Source organism: Odocoileus virginianus, chromosome 22 (assembly GCF_023699985.2).
Source record: "Odocoileus virginianus isolate 20LAN1187 ecotype Illinois chromosome 22, Ovbor_1.2, whole genome shotgun sequence".
Lineage (NCBI taxonomy): Eukaryota > Metazoa > Chordata > Mammalia > Artiodactyla > Cervidae > Odocoileus > Odocoileus virginianus.
In genome coordinates this window covers 15,444,532-15,457,365 of record NC_069695.1, presented here as the reverse complement: position 1 = coordinate 15,457,365, position 12,834 = coordinate 15,444,532, and the positions used below count along the sequence as shown (strand labels likewise).

The 12,834-nt window shown below is 42.3% G+C and overlaps 1 protein-coding gene across 3 annotated transcripts in view; it reads left to right on the top strand.

Annotated features, from left to right (window-relative positions):
- The window catches only part of SETBP1 (SET binding protein 1), a 398,052-nt gene that overhangs the window by 39,922 nt on the left and 345,296 nt on the right, over nt 1-12,834 (top strand). The window lies entirely within an intron of this gene.

Here is a 12,834-nt window from a genome sequence, read left to right as displayed (position 1 = left end):
TATGCTGGCTGGGACCTGGGGTTCTCATTTCTAATGAACCAAGAGACAGCACAATTAATTACATTCAAAGGAGTGCTATTAGACAGCAGACTGGTCATTGCAAGAAAAAAAAAAAAGGGTCCTTGAATATGCCTCACCTTCCCCCCAGTTTTGCAGAAATACTTAAGAATAGCACAGCTCACATATTGGTGGACACACACAAGTTTGGGAAAATGGTGACTGCTAGTGGTCCCAACGTGGGATGTGGGGTGGGCAGGGGGGGTGGCGATTAGCTGGAGTTGCAATGATTGGGAGATGGAGGGGCAGGGGTTTGGAAAGGAATTGTTATGTGATTTGGCCAAACGTGAAGAAAAGTTCACCAGGAGCTCTGCATCCTCAGTACCCTGGTGGACCCGACCTGCATCTTCTGTGTACATCTGACAGCCACGCCTGAGCCTCTAATTTCAGCGACCTGCCCTCTTGAGGTGGTTAGCATTTAGAAATGGCTGGAGTAGAAATAAGGCTCTGAAGGTTTGGAGGCCACATTTAGGCCAGTGAGAATGGGAGCCCAGTTACAGGAAGAGTCCCGTTCACCACGATGATGTGCCGATGTGTCTAATCATGTTTTGGTCATGCAAGCAGATCACAGGAGCTTTCTTTTGACTCTGATTATTTTAGGGGTGTTGCTGTATCTCCTTTTGGTTGAACATAGTAGAGAAGTCACCTCTGGAGTGGAGTGTCTAAGCTGGAAAGATGAGAAGGTAAAGCCTGAAAGATTTGAAAAGGGCAGGGCCAAAGGTTAAAGGAGAGAGGTTAGCAGCACGCAGAGGCCCAGGATTGAAATATTTGCTGAAGGCTGACAGGCAGTAGAATGGAGGCAGACAAGTGGCAAATTCCTGTTTTCTTCTCGAAATGAGAAAATATTTTGAGTGCTATTCAGTCAGACTGCCTAATGCTTTGGGGTGGGAGCCGGAGATGGAGAGAGAGAACATGAATGTGAGAGAATATTATTAAATTACCCAGGAAGCCAGTGTGACTACAGAGTTCAAGGAGCAGTGTGGTGCGTCATCCTCTCTTGCCTCCTTGTTTGGGCAGCTCGGCATTCATTTCTTCACTCACTCATCCAGCACATGGTCATCAGGACCTGCCTTAGATGGAGGGTTTAGAAGCTGCCCATAGGAGTTAGCATCAGACAAATGAAAAGAAAGCCAGTCCTGCCTCTCAAAGGTATGCAGGTGCATGAACGGGTGATTCCAATGCAAAGTGCAACTTTTGGTTTATTATTGTTAAGGTTGTTTTCTTTTAAAACCTAAATCTTAAAATTGTCTGTCTGCTCACAGTTTAGTGAACACTTTTATGTATGATCTTATGTCTAAGATAGAATATAAAGTGATTGTAGCTACCCTAGTAGTCAGGCTATCCTAGGGTGTTGTTTGCTAGTGGGTTTACCCTGCACTGCCCAGGGAATTAGCAAGGCTGAGGTGCTGTGTGTATGGATGGAAGAGTCTGGGTGTGGGAAAGTGGTTAGGAAGTAAAGCAGCTGGTTCTTGACCTAGAGCCAGCTGCTCCTCCTCCTTGCTGGTCCTGCCTGCTCTTGCTTGTGAGGGAGGCTTCTGTGCTCAGGAGTGCAAGTTCCCTTAGGTTTCTAGGCTGGCTGTGAACAGCACTGGTAGTTTATTCACTGGGATATTTCTGAATGACAAGAGTGTAGAGCTGGGAAGGCCGTGACGTCATTTCACAGAGGGCAGCTCACAGGAGTTGAGTGACGTCCCGACGGCGCCTGGGGAGGTCGTGGCTGAGCCGGGACCCACCTTCACCTGCTGACTCTCCAGCCGACTTTTGTTCACTGCCGCCTCTTCCAGGAAGTGATGACTCAGAGTGTTTTCATCAGCACATCTTACCTTACCCTCCTCTATTTTCTTCCCACAGCCACCAAAGCCAATAATAGACCAAAGCAGTTTCAATTTTAGGCAGTTTCCTTTTTTACTTAGAAATCTATGGTTAGAAAGGGCGCTGGGGGTGGTGATGGTGGCTGGAGGTGGGGAGGGAGGTGTGAGAAGCTTCAAAGGGGGTGCGTCTCTCCTGGTTCTCAGCCTGGAGGAAATCAGAATTGGGTAGCTTCATGGAACCTTAAGTAGCTGTCTGAAAAACTCCTTCCCCTCTAAAGTTTTTTTGGCTTTTTATAGTTCGGGAGGGATTTTCCCTCCTATCGGTTTAGGAGCCCTGTGAAAACTTCGTGAAATTCTTATCTAAATTTTAAACTTTAACAACTAACTAATGTGAATTGTTTAAAGTAATTTGTTAGTGACATTTCAAGCTTTTGGGCTTTAGCTCATTCCAATAGTCCTAGATACCTGCTATTTTCTTTTTGAGGGAGGTAGAAACTTTGCTTTGTTGGAGGGCCTGAAGTTGGAAGTTACTAAAAGAGATTATGAATAAGCTAATGTTAATTGTTACCTCTTAAGTTTTGTATATTAGGCACTGAGTTAAGGCCTTTACATACAGATTTATATGTTTTCCTCCCAACAGCTCCAAGGTTAAGTCTTATTATTCCTAGTTTGCTGATGAGTTCACTGTGGCTTGGGGAGGATAGCTAGCTTAACAAAGTGTAGGAGAATATAAGTTATAAGTACAAGTGTATAAGAGTGTGACTACTTGAAGTTAGGTTATCTGATTTTAAAGTTCATATTCTTAATCGTGAAGCTATATGAGCCCCCATTTTGCAGTTTAGAGGTCTTAATATTACGGTACATAATATTACATACATAATAGTAATGCTTTTAAATTTCATGATATGCTTGCTTTCAAATGAACTATACTTGAAATTTATTAAATTTTTAAGGTAAACAAAGATTTTCTGGAGGCCTTGTTTTAACAAATGCCTCAAACCAGTATTGCCTGCCCTGTTCCATAACTTGTTTTTACTGTAATATGAGAAGAAGGGTCCAAGGTGAAAGGCCCTAGCTAAATTGTTGTATGACAGCCATGTTCCCACTCTGGTTTCTGCTTTCACATTCTGGGGTCAACTGGGGAGATAAATCCCTTTACCATTGATCTTAGTGAGGAGGAGGGGGTGTGGAGGTGATGGCTATCAAAGGATCTTGGAAAGTTGAAAGCATTATTCAAGTGCAAGAATAGAACATGTTAACAGCTTTTTTTTTTTTTTTTTTTTTTAACAGTCTAAGCATGCTTCAGTCTCACTTTTCAGATCCTAAATGAAGCATGTTGAGTTTGAGTTACTCAGTGTTTTAGCTCTCAGGAAGTGTTAAATGTTGGGTTGACCATAAAATTGAGTAATGGAAAAACTTGAATGAACTTTTTGGCCAACCCAATACATTTGACTCATATATTTGGTCAGGATATATATAGAAATATATGTGTTTGTATATATTTTGATTTCCCAAAGAAAAACAAGCCTTTATTTATTTATTTATTTTTCCACTGTCAATGTCCTGTGTCATCTACTTTGGGGTAGAGATCATGATAAATGCTATCTGTTGAGGTTCCTGTCTTCAAGGGCCTTATCATCATTTCGTTTTCATCTGAAAGCATTTAAGGATTTGTTGCTGAATGTCTTCTGTGTCTCCCAAAGACACATTTAGATGAGAAACTTGCTGTTCTAGAGGCAGGTTTTGCATCGAATGGCAGGAATCACCTTTGAGTTCAGGAGAGTGGATAGCTGGCAGACACTTTCTTTGTATGAGCTCTGTTAGTAGTTGCCTCCAACTACTAGAATGTAGTTGTTCCCTCCAACCCTAATGAGAACAGGGTATCTAAAATGTTCCCTCCAACCCGAATGAGAACAAGATTCATTTAACCAACCCCTGTTATGTTGTCACCAAGGTCTCAGAATACCCCAAATGTGAAATCTTGACCACCTTCCTAGAATTGAATTCTTATAGGTGAAACGGACCATTCTGGTATTCCCAATGGATGCTTAGTTACCATTATCTGTGCTTTGTGAGTGGCCTTCCCAGTGGTGTATAATTCTGGGTTTAGATGCTTTTTCCCTTTTTGAGTTAAAGTATTCCTCTTTGTTACCCTGCCTTTTAACACAGAAGCTATGCTAAAGAGTTGATGACACTTTTCTAAGACCCTAAACTGAAACCTAGATCACTTGTACCTGGTAAAAAAAGAGACTTGGTTTGAGGGGAGATCCTTAGAAGTACTATTCATGCAGTCTCTTATTTGTTATGTTGCCACTTATGAAGTCCGTCTATAGAATGAATGAAGGCTATCTCAGGAAGAAACCAGAATCTTCTCTTCTCTCATTCAAGACTCATTGCTTAGGAATATGCTGATTCTGAGAGACTGAGTCATGCCCCTCTTCTCCATTGTGATCACATTAGCACAGCTTGGCTACTTCCTTCAAACTGCAGTGTGGTACTGTCTGATTTATTCCAGGTAGTAGGGCAGTCAGGGATTAGTGCAAAGTGAAATCTTCGGGATATTTAGTGGCTGTTCACTATTAGAAAATTGTGGTTCTCAGAACTGGTCATCTCTCTGGATATCATCACATTTCTCTGTGCTAAATTTACTTGCAGTCTATTAAAAATCACAGAAGGTATACTTGATTGAAAAGTGCACTGTTTTAAGTGCAAGTAATCAAATTTAAGGTGCATCTGGGTACCTGCTATTAATGTCCCATAGTGATCATTTATTTATTCCACTAACAATGAATGAGTTTAGATTCCGAGGCAGTCATTGCCCTCAGTATTAAGAATATAAAATCCAAGATGTGTCATCTTCTTTCAAAAATCACACAAGTTTTTATAAATCACAGCAATGTTTTTTTTTGGCTGTATCTCCTAAGGCAAAGGAAATAAAATTAAAAACAAATCAGACACACTTTAAAGTTTTTGCAGAGCAAAGAAACCCATAGACAGAATGAAAAGATAACCTACTGAATAAAGGAATATATTTGGAAATGATGTGACTGCCAAGGGATTAATATCCAAAACATATAAGCAGTTGATACAGCTTGACTTCAAACAAGCAAACAAACCAATTAAAAAAATGGACAGAAGACCTGAATAGACATTTTTCCAAAGAAGACGTACAGATGGCCAACAGGCACATGAGAAGTTGCTCAACATCATTAATCATCAGAGAAATGTGAATTAAAACCACAATGAGATATCGCCTCACGTTGGTTAGAATAGATATCATCAAAAAGAACACAAATAATGAATGTTGGCAAGGATGTGGAGAAAAGGGAGCCCTTATCCACTGTTGGTGGGAATGTAAATTGGTGCAGCCAGTATAGGGAACAGTATGGAGATTTCTCAAAAAGCTAAAAACAGCCACCATGTGACCCAGCAGTTCTATTGCTGGATATATATCTGGATAAAATTAAAACACTAATTTAAAAAGATAGATGTACCCCAGTGTTCATAGCAGTATTATTTACAGTTGCCAAGATATGGAAACAGTCTAAGAATTTATTAACAAATGAATGGATAAAGATGTGGTACTGGACTATTACTCGGCCATAAAAAAGAATGAAATTTTGCCATTCATTTTTGCAACAATATGGAAGAACTTGGAGGGTATTATGCTAAAAATAAAGTAAGTCAGACAGAGAAAGATAAGTATTGTATGATATCACTTACATGTGGAATCTAAAAAATACAAAAAGTGAGTGAATATAACAAAAAAGAAACAGACTTACAGAAGCAAAGAACAAGCTAGTGGTTACCAGTAGGAGGAGGGAAGGAGAGAGGGGCAAGGATAGGGGTAAGAGATTAAGAAATATAAACTACATATAAAATAAATAAACTACAAGGATGTACTGTACAACACAGAGAATATAGCCAATATTTTATAATAACTATAACTGGACCCTAACCTCTAAAAACTGAATCACTCTGTTGTACACCTGAAACTTGTATAATATTGTATATCAACGATACCTCAATAAAAATGAAAAGAATCACACAAAATTGAGAGACACAGGCAAAAAAGTGGAAATTATAAAAGAATATACTAAATGCAGTGAACAGAAAGCTTCAGGGATGGAAAGGAAGGTAACCCTTGGAGCAAAGTTTTGAGGGTCAAGAGAAATCAGTTGGACTCAGGAGGAGAATGGACATCCCACAAAGAAAGAATGGCCTGGATACAGGCCTGTGTGGTAAAACACAGGTTTGACTGGAGAAAATACAAGAAGTTCTGCTTGGATTCATGACACAAAGAGTGTGTTGGGAGCAGTGATGAGGGCTGAGCAATGGGAAGAATGCAGATAGGAACTAAGTAATATTTGTTGCATCCTTACTGTATGCTGGATAGAGTTCTAAGCCCTTCACCTGTTTACTTCATGAAATCCCCATAAAAACCTAGGAGATAGCTTAATCCTACTTTACAAGTGAGGAAACCGAGGCATAGAAACATTGAGCACTTTGTCACAGAACTAGGAAGAGGAGGAGGTTAGAATTGAACCCTTGAAATCTGGCTCTAGAGCCCACTTTGAATCACTGTTCTTGGTCCTTGTGTACAAGGAGGTTGAACTTTATCCTGAAAATTCCAATTTATTTTAGACACAGGAATGACCTGGACAGAATTACCTTCTGGAAAGGTCACATGGAGAGCTGTGTGGAGAGTTGATCATAGGGGAGAGAGGTTGGAGGCCTTTGACATAAATCTAGGTGAGAAGTGATAAAAACCTGAAACACGCTGGTGACAGGGGACGTCATCAGAGGTAAATAGATTCAAAAGGCATTAAGGAGTAGAATCTGTGGGACTCCAGCTAATAGGATTTAGTTGTTGGATGAGAAGATGGAATTTATCTCCTAAGTAAATGGATATTACCATTCAGAAAGAAGAGCTGGTTAGGGGAAAGAATGGTAAGGTATTTGATTCCTGTTGAGTTTCCAGTTTCAAGGGAAATCATGGGTGTGGCTTAATTTGCCTGGAGTAACTTGTAGAGTCTGAGGGTTGTAGAAAGACCTTGGGGATTATAGACACTTAAGAGATAAGCAGAAGAAAAAAATTTACAAAGAGTGTTGGGACCAGAATAGAAGAAATCCCAAGAGCTGCAGAAGTGCATGCTTTATGTAGCAGAGGCTTTGACAACATTGGTCCCTGTGACTTTTGGGAAAGTGTTTCCAGGGAAGTTGTGGGATCAGAAGCCTATGAAGAAGGGATGCAGAAACTGCAGTGTAGACCTGTCTTTCCAGAAGCTTGCCTATGAAGTGAACTTTAGCTGTGCATCCATGTGAGTTAAGTTCTTGAAAACACATCATGAAACATTTGCAGAAACCTGGAGTAGTGAGGGGGCTTCCCAGGTGCCAGAGTGGTAAAGAATCTGCCTGCCAATGAAGGAGACTCAGGTTCGATCCCTGGGTTGGGCAGATCCCCTGGAGGAGGGCATGGCAACCCACTCCAGTATTCTTACCTGGAGAATCCCCATGGACAGAGGAGCCTGGCAGTCTGCAGTTCATGGGGTCGCAAAGAGTTGGACACCATTGAGTGACTGAGCATGCACACGAGGAGTAGTACGCTGGAACATAACTTGCCTTTGGCATATGGGTAGTACTAAAGTTCAGTCCCTGGAGCCATACTGAATAGGACTAGTTCAGATCTGGACCCGGTACTGTGGAATATGAAGGGAAGCAATATATTAATATTAGGTTGTGCAATCTGTGGGCAGTGTCGAGAAGAATTGGGCCCTTTCTGTTGACCTATGCCAGCTGCAGGTGTTGCCATTTTTGGTGCATCTCACTGATTTGCTGAGCATACTTCTCAGATGTAATGGTTTCGCCGGGATTCAGAATTCTGTAGTGAATCAGACTGGCAGCAGACCATCAAACAGTGACCATGACCCATTTTTTTTGATGCAAGCGTGACTTTGGGAAGTGCTTTGGAGCTTATTGGTCCAACCACTGAGTTGCTTGCTACTGGTTGTCGTATAAAATCCACTTTTTTGTCACACGTCACAATTGTATCGAGAAATGGTCCATTGTTGTTGCATAGAATAAGAAGACAACACTTCAAAATGATGATATTTTTGATATGTGATCAGCTCATGGAGTACCAACTTAGTGAGATGTTTCACCTTTTCAATTTGCTTCAAATGCTGAGTGACCGTAGAACAGTTGACATTGAGTTCTTTGGCAGCTTCTCATTTAGTTGTCAGAGGATCAGCTTCCGTGATTACTCTCAGTTGGTCGTTGGCACCTTCCAATGGCCTGGCCACTGTACTCCTCATCTTTAAGGCTCTCATCTCCTTTGCAAAACTTCTTGATCTACTACCGCACTGTATGTTCATTAGTTCCTAGGCCAAATGCGTTGTTGGTGTTGTAAGTTGCCTCTACTGCTTCACAACCCATTTTGAACTCAAATAAGAAAATCCCTCAAATTTGCTTTTTTGTCTAACATCATTTCCATAGTCTAAAATACATATAAAATAAACAGCAAGTAATAATTCATTAGCAAAAAACATAAAGCAAGGAATGCACATTAAATGATGTATAACAGAACCACATTAATTAAGAATGTATTCCAGTATCAAATGGCAAATTTCAACAGTGCAAAAACTGCAGTTATTTTGCACCAACCTAATAACGTAGGTTCTGCCGTCAATTTTTATTCCAGTTGTAGGGAGAAGACAAACATGGAAAACTAAGAGGAAAGATAAGAGAGATATCAATCAGTAGGCTGTTAGAGGAGAGATTTTGTTGGAGTCCTTGAGGATGCAGAGACTGAATTCAATTCCATCCTGGATGATGGAGCCAGGGAGAGTCTGGGCAGCATGGTGTGAGCTTGGATGTGGAAACATCCAGAGGGTCTGGGGGAGGAAAGCAATGAGGAGCCCACCTCATGCCTCTCATACTCAGGGTTTTCTTTTCTCTTTTATCACATGCCTTTTCCGAACCTCCTTTTCCAGAACTTTCCACATGCTGACAACCTGTGTTGCCTGGTCTCAGCATCCAAGAGACTCTTATGTGTCCCTTCTGCCTACCAAGAGGAGGGCATCTGACATCTGCTACCTGTTTCGCCTCTATTCTTTTTTAGACTCTCAACTGATTCTTTTCTTTTCAGCATTGCCCAGTGGCCCAAGAGGGTCACCAAGGAGGGGGATGAGAAAACTGTGGCTGGGGCTGGGGAAGAAAAGGCTCAGATGGTCCCACGTGTTTTGGATGCTTGGATCACGCTGGGAGCCCTTTTTGCTGGAGACAGACGTTGTTCTCATAGTTCCACTGCTGTGTAACAAACCACCCTGAAACTGACTGGCGTTAAAAGCCCTTTTATTTTATTGTGCTCTTCATGCTGTGGATGAGCATGGTAGGGATGGCTCATTTTTGCTCTTCAGTGGCCTGGAACTCATCTGGAGTGGCTGGGGCAGCACGCGTTTGGGGGATTTTGTGACTGTCTCTAGCTGTTGGCAGGGTCTCTCTCCTCTCTGCGTTGTGTCTGCTGGGCACTTCCGGTGCCTGGCCTGGGATGCCTGGTGTAGCTGGGGCCATCTTTGAGCTGCTCTCTCCACACAGCCCCTCAATATGGCTGACTTGAGTTTCCCCACAGCATGTCAGCCTCAGCATAGCTAGATTTCTCCCCCAGTTTCCTCTAAAAGAATCGAGTGGCGGCTTTGAGACTTTTTAGATACTAGTCTCAGAATGAGTAAACGTCACTTCTGCTACATTCTATTGGTCAAGCAAGTCAGTAAGGCCATTCTAGATTGTTAGGCTCTGTAAAAGTCCTGCTTTTTCTGCATGGCCACAGGAGAGAAAGGAACCACTTGTTTAATTGATACGTTCCTGACAGAAAATAGGTCCTCCGAAAAGTTTCTGAGATTGTTACAGTCTTGTGGGGAAAACCCTTGTTCACTGGCTTAAGGAGCCCTAATCAGGAGCCAAGAGACCTGGGTTCTGGCTTTATCTTCACCTGACCAACCTTAGAAAAACTTAGACCTATTAATTAATATCCTGATCATACTGGTTGTATATTTTACTCTACTCGACCAAGACCCTGGGTTGAATGGAGTTACACTAATTATAGGAGATAAAGAATCTCTCTCTCAAGCATGTACATGTGTGTGCACACACCCTCCAGACACACACAGATTCTTATATTCTCTATAAACTGCAGAAAGAGTTGAAACTGACTGTAATCAGGCAGACCTTGGTCAGATCCTGTTTCTGCCACTTATAAACACATGGTCTTCCAATTTCATTTTCCTCATCTGTCAAATGTGAGGATAAGACTGCTTACTTGGTCAGTGTGTCACCCATATAAAGTAAAATGTTCCATGTCTGTTTAGACTCATAGATTTTTATAGAATCATCATTGTTATTCTGATTTCTTGCCTTAATAAGAGTCAATTTCAATAATGTCTGGTTAGACTACTTTTCCTCTTCCTTATGCCATGTCTGATCCTATTTTGACATGTTTTCTTTATCACCAAATTCAACTGGCTAGGTGTGTGTAGATATATGTATTTGTGAGTTATGTGTTTTCAGGCTTTGAGCTGGGACTGTCTAGACCTACTTGGTGAATAATGTGGTGTGGGACTGTGCATACGTGCTGGACTCTGCATGGCAGATTTAGACTCAGAACTGACCCAAGAAACCTAATTACTACTCAAGTAGATGATCACATAGCCTTATTAAGAGAGTAGAATTGGTTGAAATTCGTATCTAAAGATGATCTTCTGGGAATTTACCTTACTGTTCCTTGAAGATGAGCAGGGCTCTGAGGTTTTATTTTCTTTAGCATGCTGCAACTTGACTGCAGAGGTTGCCTGCGCTTAGCCCCTGCTGTCTTCTGCTTATATACAATCGCGGACTCCTCACCACTCAAACTTGGTGTGCTGAGCAGGCATCCAGTGAAGGAGGAAAACCCAAAGCCTGTGTCAGGACATATAAATAAGTAAAGATGTTTCCGACACGCATACAGTGCAATTTCTCACCCTTGCGCCTTCGACAGAAGCAACCATCTTGGATGTTGTATTTATTTAAGCCCTTACTGCTAATGATAAGAGCACGGTAAACATGTCCTGTTTAGCCCTTACTTCATGTCCTGTTGCCTTTCTGAGGTCTTTAATTCAATGAAATAAATTACTTAAAACAAAAAAAGAGCTGTGCAGCCTCTTAGAACAGTAAACAAGAACAGTTCAGGTCTTTTCAGGAACCTGAAGCCAAAGGATGGCTTGTTGTTTTGGTCTCCAGGAAGAGCTGGTACAGAAGGAGGTATTGACCTCGCTGCTTTGGCTGGCACCCACCAGGTCCCTTCCTGGCGCTCACATTCCCTGAACATGTAACTTAACACCTGTCCTTCTGCCAGCAAACAGAGCTCACAGTGATGGCTGAGCCCCTCCTGTGCTGGGCCTCCCAGCCGCTCAGGACCCTTTCTCCTATGATTTCAAACCCTGAACAACCAGAACCAGAGAATACGTATTTCCCCCCCAGGATTCTGATTTTGGGGCAAGAAAGCTTTCAATCAAAAAACAACTCTCAGGGGGCGGTCCTGGGACCAGTGCATCCCTCTGTTTCTGTTTCCAGAACTAGATGAGGAAAAGGGTATAAGGATCATAGAGCCCTTTAGGAGTAGCGAGCAGCTCCTGTCTCTGCCAGAGGTGGTCGTGGTCTGAATGGCATCTTCTCTTACTGTTTCAATGCCCTCAGATGTGACCTACCACTGCACCCCTGCTATTTCCATCTGACACAGCCAAACTGAATCTCTGGTAAGTAAATAATTAATTTGGGAGTTGGGGATGGCAGTGGAAAAGTCAGCTGTGATGGGCTCAAATGACAAGCCCCAAAAGTGATAGCTGCTCTGGCCTCTGAGAGGACCTGTCGGCTCTATTAGACCTGGGCAGTCCTGTCTTCAGGCCTGTCTCTCCACATTATGGTCAAGGGGCTGAACTCCTCATCCTTGAATCACATCATTGTCCCCAGTGCTTGTACACACTGGGCCAACTGGTGTTTTCATTCCTAAGTCCACCAGGCCTGTGCATGTCTGCATGACTCATGACAGAGAGGAGTCTCAGTTCCAATATCTCTGTGGGTTTGGGGAGGGGTCAAGCTGTGAATAAACCATTACGTGGCTGATTCTACATCCTTCTCTTTTACCACAAAAACCTCAATTTCCCTTTTTGTGGAAAACAAAACCCTCTTTCAGTGCCCTGTCAAGGGGACTGTGGCCTTTGAATTACAAGCTGTCCTCAGGAAATTCTGAAGATGAATTGGCTTTTGGATGGAGCGGTTGGGACAGTCTCTGCCCACTGTCCACTGGAGAGTAAGGAGTCTTCACTTCCATCTTCTCTGACCTCCCTGCCAACTTCACGTATAGATGAGGAAATTGATCAGTTTGTGAATGATTTGTGAATCCACAGACTTGTGGTTGAGAAGCCCTGAGGGCATGTACTGTAAATCAGCTGGATTGGAGTTCCCAGCCTCCTACCACAGTTCAAGGCCTCCGTGGAGCTGGGGGAAGGAGTGAGTAAGGATGGGACCGCAAATCCCAGATCTCAGCAAATGGGTTCAAGAACAAGGGCTGAAAATCGGAAGACCTCTTGAGGCCTTCTCCAGAGGACTTCCCAGAACACAGGCTGATATAATTTCTAGAAGGCGATAGAAGAGCAAGATCAGACACAAATAGTATAAAATTTTGTCTACTGTAAATGTGATATAAGGGTATGATGTGATGCTTATTGCTGGAGGGAGTTTCTACACCCTTTCATATATCTGGATTTGTCATTTGTGAACTATTAATTAACTCCCTACTCTGTGCCAGTTTTAGCTTCTTCCCTGGACCTTCCCAAAGACTGAGTGTACATCCTGCTAGCTGTCTGCTCTTTGAGCTCTCTTGTGTACGTTGGTAGTGTATGGACTGACTTTGTTGTTTAGTTGCTAAGTCATG